We start from the raw sequence: 15,696 nt of genomic DNA on the forward strand, positions 1-15,696 counted from the left end.
ACTGTGTTGTGTTTTTGGTGAGTTTTGTACTTGTTTATTTTTTAGCTTTTCTACTTCATAATTACCCTCCATCCTTCTCGTTCCCCGTTTCTTTTTTTCTCTCTTCCTCCCAGCCCCATGGCAGATAAGGACTCACCAAGGCGCACAAGTGGCAGCTGCCTTCCTTGCTGGAATGTGGAGCCAGACAGGGGTGAAGCCCTGTGTCTTGTTTTCCGAGGTGGAGGTGGAAGCGCTGTTTTTTTTATATCCAGCACCTCCCCTCCACCCTGGCCGCAGGCGGCAGGCCTGGGTCTGGGTACAAGATGCGGGAGCGCCAGCAGTACTGGGCGAGGGTGCGCTGGGCAGTTCACCGCTGCTCTAGGGTCCAGAGTACCCATCAGCAGTTGGCGCACTGCTGGTATGACATCCTGGACTGAGAACAGTTGAGGTTGCGGGGCTAGGTGAGTAGCTAAGTAATTATTAAAATCATATATTTGTATTATTACTTGCTGGCCCCAGTAAGTCCTTCTGGTGTTAACATTAGTATATTAATTCCCCTAATTTTTCTGCTTCTTTTCTAATAGTGTTGCGTCTACCCGTTTTCTATTCTTTTTCCAAATCCTCTTCGATCTATCCGTTTCTAAATTCTTGTTATCCATGCATTATCTAATTTACACATTTTTCATATTTCAAGTTTCTCTCCTTTACATCAAACTGTCTCTAGTTACTAGTCTGTCTGTAGCTTCCTTTCTTCTGCTTTTTCAGTCAGTTTTCCCTCTCCCCTTTTGTTGTTGGCCGAGTGGTGGTACTCTAAGACTCGGAGAACCCATTAGTCACATACTACTACTACTACTAGTACTACTCCTCTGACGTGCAGATTGCATGCCCATTTCCCAAGTAAGGAATTCTATGCATGCATGTTGAGATGAGAAGGCTCAATCACTAAAACAAGAGAGTGGCCACGGTCACGTTGGACACCCAAAAGTTGTGCCTTCTTATTAGCTAGGTCTAGTATTATAAGCAGCAGTTGGTGAACTGAGGACTGTGCACCATGTCTGAGAGGAAGTATGAGGAGGACGGCCCATTGCATTTGCCAACCAAGGCCATATACTATTTTTTTCTCAAAACTTCAGATCCATCAATCAATAGCTCTAGCCACTCATTAACAGCTTGTCTCGTCTCTTGACTTGAGGCTTTATTTTTTAAATTGCCACCTACAAAAGGCGCAACCTGATATTTTTGATAGGAGATACAAATTGTAGTGAATGGTGTGTGTGTTTTTTTTTATTTTGCTATAAAGCAATGAATAGGGGGAGGTGTATCCGGCATCTAGGAAATGAATAATCTTTTTTTTCTAGCCGCACTGATCACCAGTGCCGGGGTCAGCAGTGATGGCATCAGCCAGTCTGCAGATGCGGCAGTGGAAGGGGGTGAGCTGTTGCCAGTGGCGGGCGGTGGTAAGTCATATTGACAATTAATTATAAACTCACTGTAAAGGTGTATTGTTGTTCACTTGTGAACAACAGGTGAACACAACAGGAGCTGAGATGAGTAACTAATGGCAGCTCCTATCCTAAACTCAGCAGAGAACGTTTCATGAACAAGACCTTTAACTATGGGTTGATGGAAAAAGGAAGGATGGAAGGGGAAAGGATGGATGAAATGTAATATATATGACTGAAAGAGAGGGATGCGTGGGTGAAAGTGCCGGAGGCATAAATACTATAGGTGGCTGATAGCTAGGATGCATGGGCGGGTGAAGGATGGATGAAAGGTATACGGGTAGGAAGCTTGCATGGGTGAGCGAAAGTGTATTTGTGAAAGGATGCCTGCCTGGGTGGGTGACTGGAATCCTGTGATGTTTTCTTTTGATTGAAATAAACTTAAGGACGCATGGGTGGGTAAATGACAAATGTATGTTGCTGAAAGGTTTGTATTTGAGATGAGACTAAGAGTGAGACAGAGAGCCATGTTTGTATGGATGGCTATATGGATGGATGGGTACTTTCAATAGTGAAGAGTGGATTGAGAGAATGTAAAACTTAAATGGTAGTGAGTAGAAAAGCCAAGGGTGAAGAATAAAAATTAAAATACTAGAAGAACAATGCAATGATGAATGGAAAAATCCTTGGGAAGGAGATTAAGGGACTAGGGTGCTCCTCTGTAGTGGTGTTCTTCTAACATTAAATTGCCCGGAATGGTTTTTTCGATGTTTTTTTAATTTAAAGGGTTGAGGAGGTGGTATTTCAGACTCCTCCCTGAACTCACAGTAGTTTTAAAGCGTAGCATTATGTATCCTTCCTACCCACCCATCATCAATCACCCCCTCCATACCCATGGCATAATTATCTATGTGTTTTGCTAAGAGAATTGCTTACAATTTGTATTTTTCATTCTTGATATGTAGCTACTGTGGCTGGCCCAAAAACACCTAGCAGGCAGGAAATTGCAGCCTGACCCGGCAGCGGAAACTGGAAGCCATCAGGGCAGTGTACCAGCGGCTGGTGGGCTTGGAGGATGAGGAGGCAGAAGTTGCTGCAGGTGCTCCGGGAGCCAGCCAGGCCACAACAATCACCCCACCACGCCGTAGCCGCGGGCCAATGGGTGCCCTCCATTCCACCATCACTGCTGCACCCCCTTATTTCCGCTGATTTGAGCGCTGCATCATGCAAAGGCTGGCGAATATTGAAGACAGGCAGTAACAAATGGACAGACTCCTGAAGAACCTCCTAACCCACCGTTAGTGCCCTCTTCGTCCCCCTTTTTAACCTGTTTTTGGGTGGGTGGGTGGAAGTTGGGGGATTGCTTGGTTTTTCTTTATTTATGGACATTTTACTCTTGGACACTACGTGGACATTGGTTGGGGTTAGGGAGAGGGGTGGACAAGCAGTGGGTTTGGTTTGTTCAGGGAATAAACCTTTCATACTTTTACATTGTATGATTATGAATTATTTAAAACAAATTGTGTTATTGTTTTACTTCGCACTGCTGCCTTTGCCGCAGCCAGTTTTAAAAATCTGCTGATAGTGAAAACAAGAGATGTTGTACTTTCCCTTGTCCTACTACTCTCTCCTCCTAGTCTCTGCAGTCTACTTTGCTACTATATATTATTATTAACCCCTAAGGACTCGAAAGGGGTAAGGGGTGAATTACCATTGTATAGAATGATTGCTGTTCAACAATGAATCAACCACAGTTCACTTCTCTTACCTGATTAGGTGAAGCGAGGGCTCCATGGTTTCCCAAGGTGCCATCATGGTGGGGGTAGTAGTAGCAGCATGCATTGCTAGGGATTCTTTTGATATTGAAGGCAAACTCATCAGAACTGAACAAGGTTCCACTCCCTCCTAGGTGAAATAGAAATGTAGGATAAGGACTCAGAGAGTGGGGACTGTTCATCGAAAGGGAAGTTAACAAATTGAAATGAATAAAACTAGGTTAATGCCGTTGTTATATGCAAGCTAGATGACAGCCACCGGAGACTAGACACAAGAAGAGAGTATGATAAGCAATGAAAAATGTAATTAATCAGAACAATGCTGAGCTACTACACACTGTACGAAGTGGGCAAGCTTAACCTTAGATGCAAATTAATACAGTGCCTGAATGATAATGCTGGCAATGAGATGGAAAAAAAACCATACACTATGCGGGGTGGATAATATAATATACTGCCAGTGTGGGTTATATAAGCTTAAGAATAAGGTCCTCCTCACCCTGCACTGAGTTGGTGTTGCTTTCACCACATCCACCCCCACCAAGTGTGTAATCAGTTAATGGTGTAAATTGTTAAGTCACACCTCAATAATTAAATCACACAGGCTGGGGGAAGAGGGTTAAGGGTTGGATGAATAGTTGGGAAGGGGTGTTGTAAATTAAAGCAGAATGTGATTAAGCATTTACTGAAAACATTAATGCTTCCCTTTTATCGTGTTTTTCTCATTATGTTGACCGAAGTCTGGACTCCATTTTGTATTGACATGCTGCCACGTGTTCACCACGAGGAGAGTCCGACCTCTGTGTTAGTTGCTCTTGTAATCTGCCTAGTAACAGTTATAAATAGCTTTCTTGTCTATCTGGTGCATGCCCAGACTTGACCACATCTGTTATAATTAGCTTTGCTTGACCATGTGTTTTCGCGGGCCCAAAGAGTGTGTTAGCTCCGCCCATGTATTGATTCAGTATCGAGAATGACCCTAAATGGTAATGTTCTTCAACCTCATGTGGTATCCACCCACTTATGAGCCCCTCTGTTGTGTATAAAAGGGGACTGTGTACGAATGTTCTTTGTGCTACTCCTTGCAATACTGAAGAGTGTTGTGTGGATTGTAGGACCACCCTTAAGGGTTAATAAACGTTGTTTTTGTACTTTGCAGTTTCCGTGCCAACTTCCTTATAGATTTCGTTACAGAAGAGCGAACCCTTGTCTCTTGCGGGCCTAGCTGGGGCTTGTATTCATCAATTGGCGCCCGTCACGTGGGGCTCATCGGCGACTCGGATGCTCGAAGGACTGGTCGCGACGAAGGTGAGGAGTTTGGCCGGGGACGTGATCACTGCCAGCGGCGTCTTAGCCCTGGCATCCCGAGGTTTTTCTTCCTTCCCTTCCGAGCTGACCGTCTGGGTGGCGCCGGTCATCGACTGAGACCTCTTCTGTCGGTCCTGCCGTGAGAGCCGTTTGGGCGATTGTGGAGCTTGGCAGTTGGAACCTGGACTCTTGATTGGTAAGAACCGTTGTACGGTACTTGCTCCGAGTTTTGAAGCCTGGTCTGGCTATTTGAGTTTGATTGATGGTGACTAGTCATATTTTGAATTTGTCTTTGTGAAAATATATGCGTTGCAACACATATAGGCAGGTAATGTGGAGAAATTTCTCCGGAGCTGTGTAAACTTTGAACGGCGCAACGATTAAGTGCCATTTTTCTTGATAATACTGCATATTTTGCATTATTCTTAGCATGCCTGCTTTTAGCGCACTTCGTAAGTGGTGCTGCTGTTTTGGGAACCGGTTGAACCTCGAGGAATCTGCTCCAGCTCCCCCAGAGGGGACTCCTAATAGGGATATGTACGTGAAGCATGGTCTTTCTTCCATAATGTACAGCACGTTATGGAGGAAATATACGAGGAAGGATCCTGAGTTGCGATGGCCTTTGTATGGATCGTTTGATATACGTAAGATTGAGTATGTGGAACAGTGTATGTGTAAGCGACGTGCTCGTCAGGATATGTTTGAGTGTGTGCGATTATGGGTGAAGGAAGTGCGTGAGCGAGAGAAACGTGAGAAAGCGCTGTTTGATAAGGAGCAGCGAAAGAATGATCATGTGCGAGCTCAGGAAGCGAAGCATCGGGAGGACAAAGAGCAAACGGACAGACAAGAGAAAGAGCGTAGGCTACAAGTTTCGGGTCAATATGTTGTTCGTCAACCACTTTATCCTGTCCTTAATAATCCTGATGACGATTTTTATTTACTAGATCGCTCTCCGCCCCCTTATGTTGGCGCATCTGCTCCGCGGCCGCAAGATTCTGGCCCGGCTCCGGGTAAGGTCGACACACGGTCCATGTTATCGACCGAGCATATGGCTGATCTTCGGAAACTTTCCCTCCGTGCACTTAAGGGCAAGATGTCTAAGGATGAGTTGTTCCATACTTGGGGGTCGTGGCAAGATAGAGAGAGGGTGTATTTTCTGTCTCATTTTTCAGAAGAAGTAATTGCTGCTTTCCGAAAATATTCTAGTATCCTTGAGCCTGACGAAGTGTCTTCGGACGCCGGAGCATTACGTAATGGTGTTTTTTCTCCCCCTAAGGCTTCTGAGGCGGCTCGGCGGCTGTTCGCTTTGCGGGACGAGGTGCTGGCCCTTAGAGAGAAAGCACGTCAACAAACGGAGGAGGAGAAGCAGTCGGATTCGTCTGCAGCAGGGGGCCACCCATCCGCCTCCCAGTCAGATAAGGATGACATAGTGCATGTTAAACCAATGCGAGAGGCGGCGCCTTTGTATGTTCCTCCCAAGGGAGCAGGGACTAGCTCGGATATTAATTCTGTCGATGCTAGGGGATATTTTGTGTATAATTGGGTTTATACTCCATGGCATAGGGCCGATGTTATGGCATTAAAGAATGCGCTGCCTGACCCCCGCAAGAATCCAGCGGCCTTCTATGAAGAAGTCGAGGGGGCCTTGAATTCTTGCATTATGACCTTAGCGGATATAGACCTGTTCTTTGGCCTTATCCTACCGCCGGATACATGGCGCTCTGTCCGAAAGGTAGATGATGCGGTTGCCTTCAAGGCCCGGTGGTCTGACCTTGAGGATGAGGATAGGGAACGGAAGCCCGCACAGAAACCACCCCAGAATATTTTAGATCTCCCTGCGGCTATTGTGGCTAAGTTGAAGACGATTATCCCCCCTAAAAAGATTGACTGGAATATGTTAGCTGCATGTAAACAGAAAGTTGACGAGTCAGTCGCGGACTTCTTTACGCGCTTTGAGGAGACGTTTCATGATTTTAGTGGCCAGTCGCTTACTGACAACACGGGCCGCCACCTTTTCGCGGACAAATATGTGGCTAATCTGCTGCCGGCAGTTGCGGCCCGGTTAAAAGCGAGTGAGAGTTCTTGGTCCTCCGCGACACCGACGGCCCTTCTGACCATCGCCCAGTATTATGAGCGTCAGGAGCACGAGGCGAAGGGCCAGGAGGAGAAGAAATCGAAAGATCTCAAAACAAAAGTGATGTTAGCACAAGTATATGGCCCGCCCCGACGGGGTAATAATAATAGAGGAAGGGGCGGATCTTATGGTCCCCCTTCGGGCCGATCTGATTTGAATAGGAACCAGTGTGCGTATTGCAAGCAGTTGGGCCATTGGGCCAGGGATTGCCCAGCGTTGCGTGCTTCGCGTCAGGGGCACGCTCCGGGTGGCCCGAGAGGTAGAGGGGGCTTCTCGAACTTTAGAGGGAATTCCAACGATAATGCCCGTTTCGATACTGCCGGACAGCACCGAGATAGCTCAAATGTTTTCGATCGCCAGCACCAGTATCATGTATCGGACATCGATCGATCGGGATATCATGATTCTCAGCATGCATAGGAATGCGTAGGATGGGGGTCTGAATCAGTTGAGGTGCCGGTCGATCAGGCGGGTCCTTATGTATCGGCTGAGGTTTTAGGTTCTACTGATCAGTTCCTAGTGGATACAGGAGCGACACGTAGTGCATTGTCTAGGTACTTGGTTTCGGGGGCTCCCCCATCCGGCTCAATAGTTACATCGGTAGGGTTTGACGGTACACTCTCTCGAAGCCCTCTTTCACAGCCCCTTGCATTTAAAGTTGATTGTTTTTCTGCGCCCTGTCCGTTTCTGCTTGCTCCGTACACACCGGATAACATTATGGGCCTTGATATGTTAAAGTACTTTAGGGCTACAATCCGCTGTTCCCCTGAGGGTGATTTTAAATGACAACTACCCCCGGTCTGGGCGGATGTGTACGATATCAGAGGATGCGTTGTTGGCTACCCTCCCCCGAGCTTTATGGGCGACTTCGGACACAGATGTCGGACAAATGGTGATTCCTCCGGTCCACATTAGTGTCCAGGAGGGGGCGGTACTACCGCGCCTCCCACAGTATCGTATTTCCCAGGAGGGCGAGGAAGCTCTCATACAGATTGTGCAAGATTTGATCGCAGTAGGAGTAGTGGAAGAAGTTCCCTATAATATCTGTAACAGTCCGATTCTCCCTATTCTGAAAAAGGACACGGATGCAAAGGTCTATCGGTTCATAATTGATTTGAGGGAGGTAAACAAGATCGTGATACCTCAGTACCCGGTGGTTTCCGATATCACGACGTTGCTTACCTTGGTTCCGCCTACGGCGACCATGTTCTCAGTGATTGATTTGAAAAATGCCTTCTTTTCTATTCCCATTCACCCTGATAGCCGATTTCTTTTTGGGTTCACATTAAACAATAGATCTTATCGTTTTTGTAGAATTCCCCAAGGCTATACAGAAAGCCCTAGTATTTATAGTCAGGCCTTGAAGCGACAGTTGGATTCCTTTGTTTTACTCGAGGGGGTCACCCTCATTCAATATGTCGATGACATCCTGTTGGCGGCTGACACCCTGGAGTTGTGCGAGAAAAGCACGATAGCCTTACTTTCCTTTTTAGCATCTCACAATCACAAGGTCTCTAGGAAGAAATTGCAATTCTGTAGACCAAAGGTGACTTATTTGGGTCACCTTTTGTCTAAGGAGGGGCGTGCACTCACACCAGATCGTATCCAAGTAATTTTGGACACACCAAGGCCATCCACGCAGAAGGATGTACGTGCATTTTTGGGTCTTGTTTCTTTTTGTAGACAGTGGATATTGGGGTTTTCACACATAGCTAAGCCATTACTAGCTCTCTTGACAAAAGACACGCCCATCCCGATCCCCTGGTCAGATGAGTGTGACGCTGCTTTTCAGCAATTGAGACAGGCCCTTTGTTCAGCACCAGTGTTAGGGACCCCTGATTATGCAAAACCCTTTTCGTTGTATGTGCATGAGAAAGATGGATGTGCATTATCAGTCTTAGTGCAGATGCACGGCGATAAGCAGCGCCCTTGTGCATATTTTTCGGCTGTACTTGATCCTGTCGCCCGAGCATTGCCAGGGTGTTTTCGCTCGGTTGCGGCGACAGCTGTGTCAATACGGCAGAGTGAAGGAATTGTGTTATCCCATAAACTGTTGGTGTTAGTTCCCCATGCTGTTGATGCCCTGCTTAATCAAACAAAGACGCAGCATTTGACCAGTGCCCGTTTAACGGGATATGAGTTGACGCTTTTGGCTCCTCATATTACGTTAAAAAGGTGCGTGACATTAAACCCGGCCACATTGTTGCCATACCCCGAGACCCAGCCTGAGGCGCAGAAAGCGCATGATTGTATTCTTGTGACTGAGGAACAAACAAAGGGTCGTATTGATCTCCAGGATACGCCCTTTCCAGATGTAGATGGAGAGTTGTGGGTAGACGGGTCATGCCTGAAGCTACCAGATGGTACGACTTCAGCAGCGTATGCAATTACCACATTACACACGATAGTGGAGACAGCACGCATACCACAGAAATCAGCTCAAGCAGCGGAACTGATAGCGTTAACACGAGCGTGTGAGCTCAGTACAGGATTGTGTGTGAATGTTTACACAGACAGCCGCTATGCCTTCGGAGTAGCGCACGATTTCGGCCTACTCTGGAAGGAGAGAGGGTTTCTAACGTCACATGGGGTACAGATAATGCATGGGGAGTTAGTCCACAATCTTTTAACTGCATTGACATACCCAAAGAAAATCGCCATTGTTAAGTGTAGCGCCCATAGGAAAGTGGTTGATAAGGTTGGAGAAGGGAATGCGTTAGCGGATCGAGTAGCACGGGAGACTGCGATGCAGCCCGGTACTACTGCCATGTATGTAGTGAAGTCACAGGTGGAGAGATGGCATGATGCGAAGGAGGAAGTGCGAGAAATACAAAAGACCGCTTCTGACAAAGAGCGGGAACAATGGGCTAGCGAAGGAGAACTGGATGACGAGGGTTGCTGGAGAAATAAGCAGATGGATAGATGGAAATTACCCACGGCTTTTGTACAACCTATGGTTCAGATGGCACATGGGCTAGCACATGTTGGAGCTTCCGCAATTGTGAGATTGCTTACCCAAGTCTGGGAGCATCCAGAGATTGCTAGCACGGCAAAGAGGGTGGTGCAGACCTGTATGATCTGTCTGAAGTATAACCCAGGGAAAGGCACGCGAACTCCAGCAGGAGGATTTGCGACGCCCACTGCACCCTTTGAGGTTCTGCAGATGGATTACATCCAGCTTGAGCGCTGTAACAACTTGAAGTATGTTCTAGTAGTGGTTTGCGCCTTCAGTAAATGGGTTGAGGCGTACCCTGCGAAAGACAATACTGCAATGACTACAGCGAAGCTATTGCTGAAAGAGTTTTTCCCCCGATACGGCGTCTGTAGACTTCTGTGGAGTGATAATGGCCCTCACTTTGTAGCGGATGTTATAAAGTATGTCTTGAAGGGCCTAGGCATCACCCAGAAGTTCCACGCCGTGTTCCACCCTCAGTCTGCAGGACTAGTCGAGAAATATAATGGTACACTGAAGCTTAAGATCGCCAAAATCCAAGCTTCAACATCTTTGACTTGGCCAGACGCCCTGCCACTGGCGTTATTGTCAATTAGGTCGGTGCCACACTCTCGAACCGGCCTTACACCCTATGAGATTGTATTTGGACGCCCAATGAATATTTGGGGTCCACCAAGGCCTAAGGCTGTGTATGATGTACCTTGTGTGATGATGAGTGATTATCTGGCACAGTTAACGGATAACTTGGTTTCTATTCATCAACAGGTCCGAGAGGCGCTCCCTGATCGGTCTACTGGCGAAGGACATGGTCTCCGACCTGGAGATCATGTAATGATAAAGGTTTTCGACAGATCGAACAGTTTGGAGCCGAGATGGGTAGGACCTGAGCAAGTCCTTCTTGCAACAAGGACGGCAGTGCGAGTCTCGAACAGGAAGAATTGGATCCATTCCCTGCACTGTCGAAAGGTACCGCCCGGATTGGTAGAGTCTGCCGTGCTGACCGATCAACGAGACATCCTAGCAGCAGAAACAGGCCGTGCTGCAGAGCCAAGCGACACTGAGGAGCTCTTTCCGGACCACGCGACTTCTGGAGGAAGGCGATATCATCTGCGACCAAGGAAGTGAGGTTTCCAGTACCGGGACATACTGTCAGAACGGCCCTTGGGTTAGTGAAACGGAGAGCCGATGAGGCAAGGGGGGGGGATCAGCCCTGCATTAGTGTAGTGACACCCGTCTTGGCCCGCTGGTGAAGAAATCAACCGCTGCCCAAGGGGAAGAGTTCTGACAGACTTTTTAGTTTCAGGAAGATATCAGGGTATTGTTTCCTTTGACATGGAGAAGAAGAAAATTCTTTGTGCGTTGGGGTTCATGCTAACAGTAGCTATCGTTGGTATAACCACATGGTTTGTGGAGGAGGCAACTCCTGCTCGAAAGACGCTTGTGTTAACGACTCCAGTGCCTGAGGAGCACTACTTTTATACGTTGCCATATCAAGAGTTGAAGCATCGACAATCCTATTTGAATAACACTTTCATTCAGATGCTGCATCACACCCACGTTGCTACAAATGCTACGAACTGTTGGATATGTGGGATGATGCCAGCCCATCAGAAGAAAGGAGGTACGCCATTCATACCACTTCCTTTCTCTCACAATGGCTCTTGTAGAGCATGGTACACTTTGTTGTTTGCCACTCGGAAACCGACAGTGGGACGATTGCTTTTTAGACTTAATAAAGAATGCCATCAAGACAAGAATGGGTATCCACAAGCGAATGGGACAATTTGGGAATGGGAAGAGTACCGACCGGACAATGAATCCATCCCCTATATCTTCACGAACACCAGAGACACTGTGGGGAAGGACAAATTCGTAATCCAAGTAGCACAAGCCCAAGCGGACCTGTGTGTCCAGAGTGTGGGTTTTATCCCTGTTGGTGTCAGTGATTGCATAACCGTGTTAAACATCGATGGGTTAAATAACAGTACCTTCCTAGCATCCCATAATACCTACTTTGTATGTGGAAATAAAGGTTATTACCGTTTGCCGGCTGGGTGGTCTGGGGTATGCTATGTATCATTCCTATTACCTCCTGTATTCTTAGCACCCGCGTCATATCATAAGGATTTAAAACTGTTGAATAATGTGACTGTAAATAGATATAAACGTACTCTATCAATTGATGAGGTGGATCAAACAGATACCAGCTTGCAACAGTATATTGATTTTAACTTAGGACTGTTCTTTTTTGTTGGAGCCGCTTTGAATAGTAGAAAGATCCGAAGATTAACGAGAGTGGTAGAAGCTGTGACTAATCAAACTGCTGCTGCTCTTGGGAATCTTACGGAAGAATTGCAAATTACTAGGATTGTTGCATTGCAGAATCGTATGGTATTAGATGTAATGCTAGCTGATCGAGGTGGAGCCTGTAAAATTATTGGAAGTAGCTGCTGTGTGTTCATCCCTGATCATACGCCATCCGTTTATAATGCCATTAACAAACTGCACAAAATAGCAGCTGAAATCCACACAGAAAACGGCACTTGGTCCTTTTCTGGATGGTTTTGGGCGTTGGTTACTGCCTGGGGTTGGAAGGTTCTAACGGGTCTCTGTATTATTATAGCAATTCTGTTCCTTTTCTGTATGTGTATTCAATGTGGACCATTGTGCTGTTCCATATGCATTTCACTCTGCATTCCAGATAAGAAAACTATTGCCGATGTTGCCCGCCAGAAGGGTCTAGCTAAAGAGGTTAAAGGAATGATGATAATTGACATATATGATGATTATTCTTGGAAACCGGATGTCTTCAGTAAATGCTGAAAGGGTCGTCTGTTGTAAATTAAAGCAGAATGTGATTAAGCATTTACTGAAAACATTAATGCTTCCCTTTTATCGTGTTTTTCTCATTATGTTGACCGAAGTCTGGACTCCATTTTGTATTGACATGCTGCCACGTGTTCACCACGAGGAGAGTCCGACCTCTGTGTTAGTTGCTCTTGTAATCTGCCTAGTAACAGTTATAAATAGCTTTCTTGTCTATCTGGCGCATGCCCAGACTTGACCACATCTGTTATAATTAGCTTTGCTTGACCATGTGTTTTCGCGGGCCCAAAGAGTGTGTTAGCTCCGCCCATGTATTGATTCAGTATCGAGAATGACCCTAAATGGTAATGTTCTTCAACCTCATGTGGTATCCACCCACTTATGAGCCCCTCTGTTGTGTATAAAAGGGGACTGTGTACGAATGTTCTTTGTGCTACTCCTTGCAATACTGAAGAGTGTTGTGTGGATTGTAGGACCACCCTTAAGGGTTAATAAACGTTGTTTTTGTACTTTGCAGTTTCCGTGCCAACTTCCTTATAGATTTCGTTACAGAAGAGCGAACCCTTGTCTCTTGCGGGCCTAGCTGGGGCTTGTATTCATCAGGGGGATTTGAGGAAAAGATTTGACAAAGACAAACACTACACATGGACAACACTCATCTTGGCAGCCGACCATCATAAATCTGTTCTGGGAGGGAAAGGAAATGCATGCATGATGATGAGTGGTGCTAGACTAGTAAAGGGCAGTATAGTAATTATGCAATTGTCTGTCTGCTCTCAGAGAGACCCAAGTTACATTCATTATGTTCTGTTGTACCGGGCTTTAAAAGATAGCAAATACAATAAAAATATCTGTAGGATTGAAGCAAACATACACAAAACACAGAGTGATAATGATTGAAGAGAAAACAAATTATACTGTACAAATTGGGAGTTGCATCTCCGCATTTCTTGGACTGTCGCCCATCAATCTTAGGGTTTGGCGGATACAGTTTGATAAGGTAAGTGTGAGTTCTTTTTCCACTATGGTGCAGGGTAAAGGGTAGGCCTGGGCAGTAAATTCCGTTCCGCTGACGGAATTTGCGGAATTTGGGTAATTTCGCGTTCCATGGAAAACGCAGAATTGCCAAAAATTCCGCGATCCGCGGCTTCGCAGAATTTCTTTCTTGGTCGCGCTTTTCAAAATGCGTGTTCGTGAGATGTTTCCGCCAAGCACGCAGACAGCGTTAGCGAACAGGAAAAAAGCATTGCGAACGGGCGGAACAAGCAATTCCGCGTGTTCGCGGAACTTTGGAGTGCTCACGGAGATTTTTTACCGTTTTGTGGAGCTTTGCGTAGCGCGACTACGCAAATTCCGCCCACCCCTAGTAAAGGGCCTGCAAATGGAAAAACAAAAAGAATATTGAAAAATCAAGGAGAAAACAAAAGTTAAATTGCATAAGGAGTGCAACAAGAAGATTTTCAGAGGCAGCATGGCTAAATCATATCTGTTTCCGGCAGTTACCTCCCACAACAGGCTACCCCCACCCAACCTCCACTTAGCTTCAAATGACAGCACTGAGCACATATACACACAGCAACATAGCATTTTCCAAATGAAGTAAAAAATCAATGCACCGTTGTCAGTCACACCACAATCGCCCCTCACCACCACTACAAAGATATGTAGGTCCGGTCTGTGTTGTTGTTTACTTTTAGGCCAGTTCAAAGTCATCATCATCATCCATATTGGTTGGTTTCAGTGAATTCGAAAACTTCCATTTTCTTCTGGTGGCATTTCTCGAAGTAGTCACGCTCATGCCCTGAGTTATTCCATAAATCAATCAGGTTTTTCTTAAAGCTTGCTACTCACCTGTGAGGGTCTCAAGGTGCTGGGGGGGGGGGCAGCTCCGTTCAGTTGAAGAGCCAGATCTTGAGGGTCTTCCTGAAGATGTGCACGGTAAGGGTGCGCCTGATGTTGATCGGCAGCTCGTTCAAAGTCTTGGCCCGATGTAGGAGAAGGTTCTTCCACCCGTTCTTGCTCTGCGGATGTGCGGGGGTTGGGCGAGGGAAAAGTCGGCAGATCTGAGGTTCCTCTTGCGTATGTGGAAAGAGATTCTGTCATTGAGGTATTGGGGTCTGTGTTGTGGAGGCACTTGTAGGCGTGGGTGAGTATCTTGAAGGTTACTCTTTTCTAGATGGGGAGCCAGTGGAGGTTACGCAGGTGATGGGTGATGTGTTCTTGTCAGGGGATGCCGAGGACGAGTCTGGCTGTGGTTTTTTGTATGGTCTGGAGTTTGCGAAGTAGAGACTTGTTGATCCCGACGTAGAGGACGTTTCCGTAGTCCAGTCTGCTGGTTATGAGTGCGTGGGTGATGGTCTTCCTTGATTTGGGGGGATCCATTTGAAGGTCTTTCGGAGGATGCAGAGGGAGTTGAAGCAGGTGGCGGCGACGGCGTTGACCTGTCGGGTCATGGAGAGGGAGGAGTTGAGTACAATAATCCTCCTGACTCTGACTATGAGTATGGTGTCCATCTCCGTACCAACAGTGTCTGACTCCCGAGTAATTCCAGACTCGTTCCAACTCAAAATGCAATGTATCGGCCTATAGTAGTATAATTTTGTTACTGAACAGCAAGAAGGAAAAGATTGACATGAGTTACTTTTTGTGTGTAGAATAATAGACATTCTCAACAAACAACAATCACTTAGCATGCAATGCATGCCATCATTTACCTGTTCTTCCTGGGCAGTCCCTCTAGGTTAGGAAAGGATAAATAGATAGTCAGGTCCCAAGGTTGGAGGCAGACACACATTTGTTTGAATTCTCCATCCAATATCCGGCTTGAGGGAAATGGCTTTAGGACGAATCAGGAGTGGACTTACTTCTTCACTGACTGCACACAGTTGCAACTCCGATCCGGAAATAAAAAGAGTAAGAAGACGGTAGGGAGGGATTTGTGAACCAGAAAGACAGTGACACACACAAATAATAAAGTAAATAATGCACCTTAGCTATGTCCTTTTTTTCAGTTTTGTTTTTTGGGGCGTCAAAAAAAGAAAGAAAGTAAATCGAAAATGAAACAGCTTAGTTGTCCGGGAAGTAGGCCTTGTCCTCAAACTCTGGTGGTTCGCCCAGAAATAGGTCACCTAACACACTACATTCATGACTTGAGTCACCGTCATCATCTTCCTGCTGTGATACTTCAGGTATGGTGTAATCTGGTGGTGTAAATTGCTAATTCATTTTGATCATGGTTGACCTCTCCACATTTTGGGACAAGAGACTGGTCCTTCTCAC

The sequence above is a fragment of the Triturus cristatus genome, chromosome 4_2, assembly GCF_964204655.1.
Source record: "Triturus cristatus chromosome 4_2, aTriCri1.1, whole genome shotgun sequence".
Lineage (NCBI taxonomy): Eukaryota > Metazoa > Chordata > Amphibia > Caudata > Salamandridae > Triturus > Triturus cristatus.